Source organism: Narcine bancroftii, chromosome 11 (assembly GCF_036971445.1).
Source record: "Narcine bancroftii isolate sNarBan1 chromosome 11, sNarBan1.hap1, whole genome shotgun sequence".
NCBI classification, from domain to species: domain Eukaryota; kingdom Metazoa; phylum Chordata; class Chondrichthyes; order Torpediniformes; family Narcinidae; genus Narcine; species Narcine bancroftii.
Genome location: NC_091479.1, coordinates 7,420,441 through 7,428,656, shown reverse-complemented (window position 1 = coordinate 7,428,656; position 8,216 = coordinate 7,420,441).

The following is an 8,216-nucleotide window of genomic DNA, read 5'->3' as shown; positions in this document are numbered from 1 at the left end:
AATTATTATTAATGCAAAATCAGCTAATCCCTTTCGCAATAGATAACCTTTAGAGAATGGGAGATAAAAGGAATTAAAAGAATAGATATTGTTTTTTGGGAAATAATTTATTAACATTTGAACAGTTGAAGTACAAATATGGAATAACTCACGGTACAATGTTTGCATATCATCAATCGAAAGCTTATTTAAAGGATAAATTGGGAAACAGACTGAGATTACCTGAAGGAAGCAGCTTTGAATATGTGATTACAGACACAGTGATAATTAAAAGATTTATAACCAACATGTACATTAAGCTGCAAGAGAAAGAAAATGATGAAATAAGCTATAAACCCAAACAAAAGTGGGAAAAAGATTGAAACAAAGATAAAAAATGAAATATGGGAAAAGCTATGTTCTGGAAATATGAAAAATATAATAAACACAAGGTTGCACATGATACAATATAATTGGTTACACAGGTTATATATCACGCCCCAAAAGTTAAAAGAATGGGATCCAACATTATCAGATAAATGTTTTCGTTGTAAGAAGGAAACGGGAACAACAGGACATGCAATTTGGGCATGTGAGTACGTGGAAAAGTTTTGGGAAGATCTAAATCAGGTATTAAATAAAATCACAAAAAATAACATACCAAAAAATCCAGAGATCTTTCTTCTAAGTAATATAAGAAGTAAGGAATTAGGCCTCAAATTGGATAAAGCGCAAAAAAGATTCATTATGATAGCCTTAGCAGTAGCAAAAATATGTATAATGTCAACTTGGAAAATGGAAGAGAGCCTGAGAGTAGAGCAGTGGCACATGGAAATGAATAAATGTTTTCCATTGGAAAAAATAACATATAATTTAAAAAATAACGTCACATCGTTTGAACAAATTTGGGAACCGTACATGGAACACCACAGAGAGGGCTTGCCTCGGACCTCCACCCCCTAAAATGATAGAATGAGAAGAAGACGAAATGACCTGATCCAGTGGGTAAAAGTAGATGACACAATTTTCTTGTTTATTTTCATTGTGTGATGACATGGTTTAATGGGTTTATTGTATTGTATATGTTGAATGTTTAATGGGTTTGGAGGGGAGTGGGAAAGGGGGAGGGAAGGTATGGGAGAAAAAGGGGAGAAAATGACACTGTGTATTCAAGGGGGAAATGTTTGTGTGTATTTTGATTAATATGGTTCATAGTGTGAAAAAATTTTTTAAAAAGCAGAATTTTAAAGAAGGAAGATACTTTATTAAAGTTGCATGAACTTTGAACTAATGAAATACCCTTTGATGTTTCTCCTTAATCATTGAGGTTTATCACAAACTCATCTTTAATGAAGCAAAAACAAAGGTGTTCAGATCACTCCCAACATAAACCTTTCAAGAGGAAAATCTGTTGCTCTCATGTTGTCAAAAAAGTAAAAATCACATTTGCAGTTTACAATTTTGTTTTAGACAGGCAATGAATATTCTCCGCTAAGACCACATCAACTATAACAGGACAGTGAATCCAATCTAAATGTTGAAAAGAACTCTGGTTGCCTTCATTAACTTCAACTTAAGAAAGTGGGTTAGATCCTGTCTTTAGATCCAGGAAGGAGCTTAAGAAGGGACTTGAGGAGAGCTCGAAGGGGGGTTCATGAGAAGGTCTTGGCATGTTGGTTTAAGAAGAACCCCGCGGCGCTCTGAGTATGTGAAGAACAGAAGGAGGATGAGAATGAAGATGGGGCCACTAAAAGATGAGGGACGCAACATGTGCCTGGAGGTGAAGGAGGTTGGGGACATCCTGAATGGATTATTTGTGTCAGTATTCACAAGAGAAAAAGACCTTGATCAGGGGGAGGTGGAAATTGAACAGGCCTGTTGTGATAGTACAGATTCTATCACCAATATGTATGTATATGTACAGATGGTCGTGTAGGATGACTGTGATTGGCTGAGAGCATAGCCACACCTACTGGCAGATCTTAAAGGATGGCTCCTAGCCAGACCAGGTCATTTTGGTCTGGTCGACCTACTTGTGATGAGCTCCAGTCTTTTAGTTAATAAAAGCGTTGGTTTGGATCAACAAGTCTTTGGTTCTTTCGACGCGCTCTACACCTGTACGCTGGACAATGTGGAGATTAAGGAAGTGGAAGAGTGGGATCTTCTTAAAAACATCAAGATTGATAAGTTCCTGGTGCCGGACACGATATACCCGAGCCTGCTGTGGGAAGAAGCGATGATTTTTGGATCTTCTTTGGCTGCAGGGGAGGTGGCGGAGAATTGGAGAACAGCAAATGTAGTCGCCTTGTTTAAAAATGGTAATGGGAGAATCCTGGGAATTATAGATGAGTCTTACGTCAGGGGTGTGTAAACTATTGGGGAGGAGTCTTAACGATAAGATCTATGAGCAGTTGGAGAAGTCCAGTTACCCAAGGATAGTCAGCAGGGCTTTGTGAAGGGAACGTCGGGCCTCACGAGTCTAATTGAGGCTTTTGAGGAGGTAACAAAACAAATTGTTGAGGATCGGGTGGTAGATGTGGTCGACATGGATCTTAATAAGGCATTTGACAAGGTCCCCATAACTCATCCAGAAAGTCATGAGGCAGGGATCAGTGGAACCTTGGCCGTATGGATAAAAAATTGGCTTACAGGTAGAAAGCAGAGAGTAGTAGTGGAAGGGAAGTTTTCTGCCTGGAGGTCGGTGACTAATGGAGTGCCGCAGGGATCTGTTCTGGGACCCCTGCTCTTTGTAATGTTTATAAATGACCTGGATGAAGAGGCGAAAGGATGGGTCCGTAAGTTTGCAGTTGACACAAAGGTTGGAGGAGTTGTGGATGGAGCTGAAGGTTGTCGATTGTTACAAGAGGATAGAGACAGGATGCAGAGTTGGGCAGAAAAGTGGCTGATGGATTTCAATCCGGATCAGTGTGAGGTGATGCACTTTGGAAGAACAAACCAGATGGCTGAGTACAGGGTTAATGGTTGGTTACTTAAGAGTGTGGATGAAGAGAGGGACCTTGGGATTCAAATCCATAAGTCCCTCAAGGTCACTGCGCAGGTTGATAGGAGAGTTAAGGCGACCTATGGGATGCTGGGATTCATTAATAGGAGGATTGAGTTCAGGAGTAGGGAGGTCATGTGGCAACTCTACAAATCTCTGGTAAGGCCACACTTATTGTGTTCAGTTCTGGTCACCTCATTATAGGAAGGATGTGGAAGCTGTGGAGAAGGTGTGGAGGAGATTCACCAGGATTAGGAAATTGGGAAACAAGTCTTATGAGACAAGGTTAGCAGAGCTGGCATAGATAGGGCGGACGGCCAGCACCTGTTTCCCAGGGCAGGATCAGTAAACACCAGAGGACGTGTGTACAAAGTGAAAGGAGGGAAGTTTAGGGGAGATGTCAGGGTTAAGTTTCTTTTTAAAACGCAGAGAGTTGTGGGTGTCTGGATTGCCTTGCTGGTATAGTGGTGGAGGCAGAAACATTGCAGACATTTAAGAACTCAGACACATGTATGAAAGAAAAATAGAGGGTTACGGGGTAGGGAGGGTTAGTACTTTAAAAAATATTGATTGGCACAGCACTGGGGGCCGAAGGGCCTGTACTGTGTTGTTTTGTTCTATGTTTTAATTAGAAAATCAGAATCTTTGTCAATGGAGCTATCCAATACTCTGCTCATGAGCCAAGGAGACCCAAGGTCAGTGCTGTAGGAGACCGGCCAGGACTGGGATTTGCTGTTATTCTGGATTCAGTGAAACATGACAGGCTGCGGATGGTGCGATTGTCGTAAACACACCAAAATGCTGGAGGAACTCAGCCGGTCTATTCAGGATCTATAGGGGGACAAAGAGATATCGCGGACATTTCGGGCCTGAGCCCCTCTTCAAGAAATAAGCAGAAAAGGTAGAAGCAGGATCGATCAGAAAGAATTCAAACAACGGGGGAGGAATCCAGACCAACAAAAGGTGTGATTTGGATGTGATCAGGGACTATATGAGAATTTATCATGTCTGTGTGAAAGGGGACAGGGAAAGGAGCGAGGGCGGGGAAGCAGCGGGTGGTGTGGGGGGTTTAATGAAAGCCAGAGAAGTCAACATTAATGACATCCGGTTGGAGGGTGGCCAGTCAGAAGGTGAGGTGTTGTTCCTCCAATTTGCGGGTGGTCTCAGTCTGGCAGTGCATGAGACCATGGGTAGCCATGTCAGTAAGGAAATGGGACAGGGAATTGAAATGGGTGGCCACTGGGAGATCCACATTATTGCAGTGGACAAAGTTGAGGTGCTCAACAAAGTGATCTCCCAGATTACGCCCAGTCTCTCCGATATTGAAGAGACCCTAACAGGGGCACTGGATGCAAGAGGTGGTGTCTTAATAAAGCAGCCTCAATCCTCAAAGTCCCCCAACACCCAGGCCATGCCTTCTTCACTCTGCTACCATCGGGAAGAAGGTCAAGGAGCCTGAAGACAAGCACCCAGGAGCACAAGGACGGCTTCTTCCCCTCCGCCATCAGATTTCCGAATGATCAGTGAACCACAGACCCTGCCTCACTTTCACTACTTCATATTGTTAGGGTTATTTATTGTTGTCAGGTGGTTTATATAAATGTTTGCCCTGTGATGTTGCCACAAAGAAAGAATTTTGTGACTTGTTCTGATTCTGCAGTAGACGACCCCTGCAGATTCACAAGTGAAATGTTGCTTCACTTGGAAGGGCCCTTAATGGTGGTGAGGGAGGAGGGGTGGGTGCACATGGAGGGCTGGCCATCCAACAAATCTTGTACATCTGTCTTGACAATAAACTTCCAAAATACTGGGGGAGCCAGGAATTTAACGACCATGAGGGATATAAAAGCCCTTAACGCGAGAAGCACGTATTGAAGTGAAGGGGGATGCGTAGCCTGGATTCTACTTTGTCTACAATCTTGCATGCTGCTTGTGAGGACTGGTTGGGGTACATACCTGAATTGGAAGAAATGTGTTGATAGGGAAATCTTTGATTTCAAGTTTAAACTTGAAAGATGTTGATTAAAGACAAATGAGCTCTTCATTTAGAACAATAGGATGCAGGAAGAGGCCACTCAGCCGATCAAACCACACCCTACCATTCAATCCAATCATGTTTGACCTTATTTCCTCTGCCCTGAAATCCATAACCTTCCAAAGTTTACCTCATTCCTCTTTAAATATGTAATAACAAAGAAACGCTGGAGGAACTCGGCTGGTCTGGCAGCGACCTGAGAAGGTAAAGATATATAACCGATGTTTCGGTCCTGGGTCCTTCTTCAAGGTCTAAGCAGAGAACAGGAAGGCGTCAGAATAAAGACTGGCCAAGCTCCTCCAGCATTTCTGTGTGTTTTCACAGCATCTGCAGACTTCCGTGTTTCAGCATGTACATTGTTCTGGCCTCTGCAACTTTACAGGGTAGAGAATGCCAGAGATTCCCACCCTCTAGGTATAAATTCTTACACCCATCAGTTTTAAACGACTCCCTAACCTTGTCCCCCTGCCCCCTATCTGAGATTCTCCCCACAGTGGAAACATCCCAGTCTCCACCCCGTCATGCCCCCCCTCCGGATCTTGCATCTTTCATTAAATCAACCCCCCCTTCCAAACTCCAGAGAAAACAAATCAGATTTCTACAGCAGTTTGTTATAGGACAGAACAAGATGCCCCTGAAAAAGAGCCAGTTTTAACTTACAGATAAATACAGCTCATACTGTTGGCATTTCAGTCAAACTTGTTTTGCAATGTGAAATGCCAGTTAATGAAGGAATCGAAGGCAGTGTAGTTAATCAGGACTCATGGCTTTTATTAGTAGAAACTCAGTAATACAATAATGAATGATAATGAGTGCATACAGTTATACCCAAGGGGAGTGTCTCTAGTGGTAAAGATAATACGCGACCAATGTCAGTAGAGCAGACTAAGCCCAGCGAAAGACTGACAGCATGACACAGATTAATCACAGCATGACAGGGTCATCTCCACAAAATGCTTCACGGTGGCGAATGAACAGCTTGAAGTACCAGCACATTTGACTATAAGTGGACAAGTGTTTCATACAGCTCCTTGTGATGGTGGGAGGAACAGTGGAGACAATGACGTGACGAGCTGCCGAGAAACTGATGATAAGGTTACAAAATTAAAAGCAGAATATATCAACCATGACAGAAACAAGAATATATCTTTATGACGATGTTGTAAAGATGTTCTTTTTCCATTTTGTCACCATTTAGTATCAGCATATTCCATAGATGCGACATTTGAACCAATCATTACTACTTCAGGGGCAAAACGTTAAATTCACCTTCTCAATCTGCTGATACCAGCCACTGCGAGGTCCAGCCCAGAGTACCAGGAAAGGGGAGAACATAACCCGTTGAGAAGGAGAAGCAGAGGAAACAACCACACAGGAGGGTGACCATGGCAGGGGACCAGTGAGGGGCTCAGAGGTTGAAGGTCCCACCCAGGCTGCAGGTGATGGGGGGCAGGGATCCTGCCCAGGATGTGGGTAGTACAGTCAGGGATCCTGCCCAGGATGTGGGCAGTACGGTCAGGGATCCTGCCCAGGCTGTGGGCGATGGAGCCAGGGATCCTGCCCAGGCTGTGGGCGACGGGTCCAGGGATCCTGCTCAGGCTGTGGGCGACGGGGCCGGGGATCCTGCCCAGGCTGTGGGCGACGGGTCCGGGGATCCTGCCCAGGCTGTGGGCGACGGGTCCGTGGATCCTGCTCAGGCTGTGGGTGTCAGGGCTGAGGATCCTGCCCAGGCTGTGGGCGCCGGGGATCCTGCCCAGGCTGCGGGCTGCTGGAAACCAGCTCATGGGAAGCAAATATCGGAGCCAGGATTCGAGAGGGTGCTGAGGGCTCATGAAAGGTCTTGGGTGATGAAGGTTTCCCGTTGCTGAGGTTTGGACCTGGAGCTCGGGTTGCTGATGGATCAAACATATTTCTGTGTGGCTGCAGAGAACTGGAGGCAAATCCAAGGACACTCCGTGACACTGAAGGGACCTTCTTTTGCTTCTCTTTCTCTCTTGACTCTCAGGGGCACCAGGTTAACACAAATGGTGACTCTTTGTCTGCCTTCGGGCAAGCAGAAGACAGCTTCATGTAATGTTACATGTTCTGTAGTGTTACATAACAATAAAGGAATCTTGAAACAATGGTCTCAAAATCTTCAGGGCTCATGAAATTCAAAACAGTGTGAAGAGCACACACAAATTAACTTGCTTGGGCTTTAAGTTCAAGACAGACCAGCCATGAAACTGTCCACTGGATTTCTCTTTGCAGTTTGTATTTACCTGAAAGATGACATATTTGTCCAAGGCTTTCTTGCTTTGTCCCATAGAAATCAGATTTGTCTGCTTAATCATGGATAATTCAGCAACAACGGCAACCATTTTATCCGGCCAAAACAGTTCTAGTTCCTTCCCCAACATATATTCCATTCCTGTTCCCATCAAATTCTTTTAAGACTGTTCCTTCACATCAACCAGCCATCATTTGGCTGAGGTTCCTGCAAACAGCTGGTCAGGAAGCAGCACAAGGTGCTGAGATTCCCTTGCACAGCTCATCTGCACCGTAACTCCAGGTACCCACATTCACCAAATGAAGCAGTGACCGCTACTCAGAACCCTGACATGACCGTTGGTCCCTTCCCTCCAATCATCCCCTTGGGACTGACCCGTGACCACAGGAGATGCTCCACTTGCACCCACACCTCCTTCCTCAGCACCATTCGGGGCCCCAAACAGTCCTGCCAAGTGAAGCAACGTTTCACTTGTGAATATGCAGGGGTCACCTACTGCATCCGGTGCTCCCGTTATCGCCTCCTTTCCTCGACAATGGAGGGACTGGACACAGACTGGGAGATCGCTTTGTTGGGACAGCTCTGTCTGCCACAACCGCATAGATCTCCCAGTGGCCACCCGTTTCCACTCCCCATCCCATTCCCTCGCTGACGTGTCTGTTCATGGTCTCATGCACTGCCAGACTGAGACCACCCGGAAATTGGAGGAACAACCCCTCATCTTCCATCTGGGACCCCTCCAACCAGATGGCATTAACATTGAATAAATGGGAAGGGAGGAGGGAAAAAGGGGAGAAAATGACACTATATATTCAAGAGAAAAATGTCTGTATGTATTTTGATCAGTATGGTTTATAGTGTGAAAAATAAAAAATTTAAAAATAAAACAAAAAACATAGACTTCTCTGGCTTTCGTTAAACCCACCCCTCAC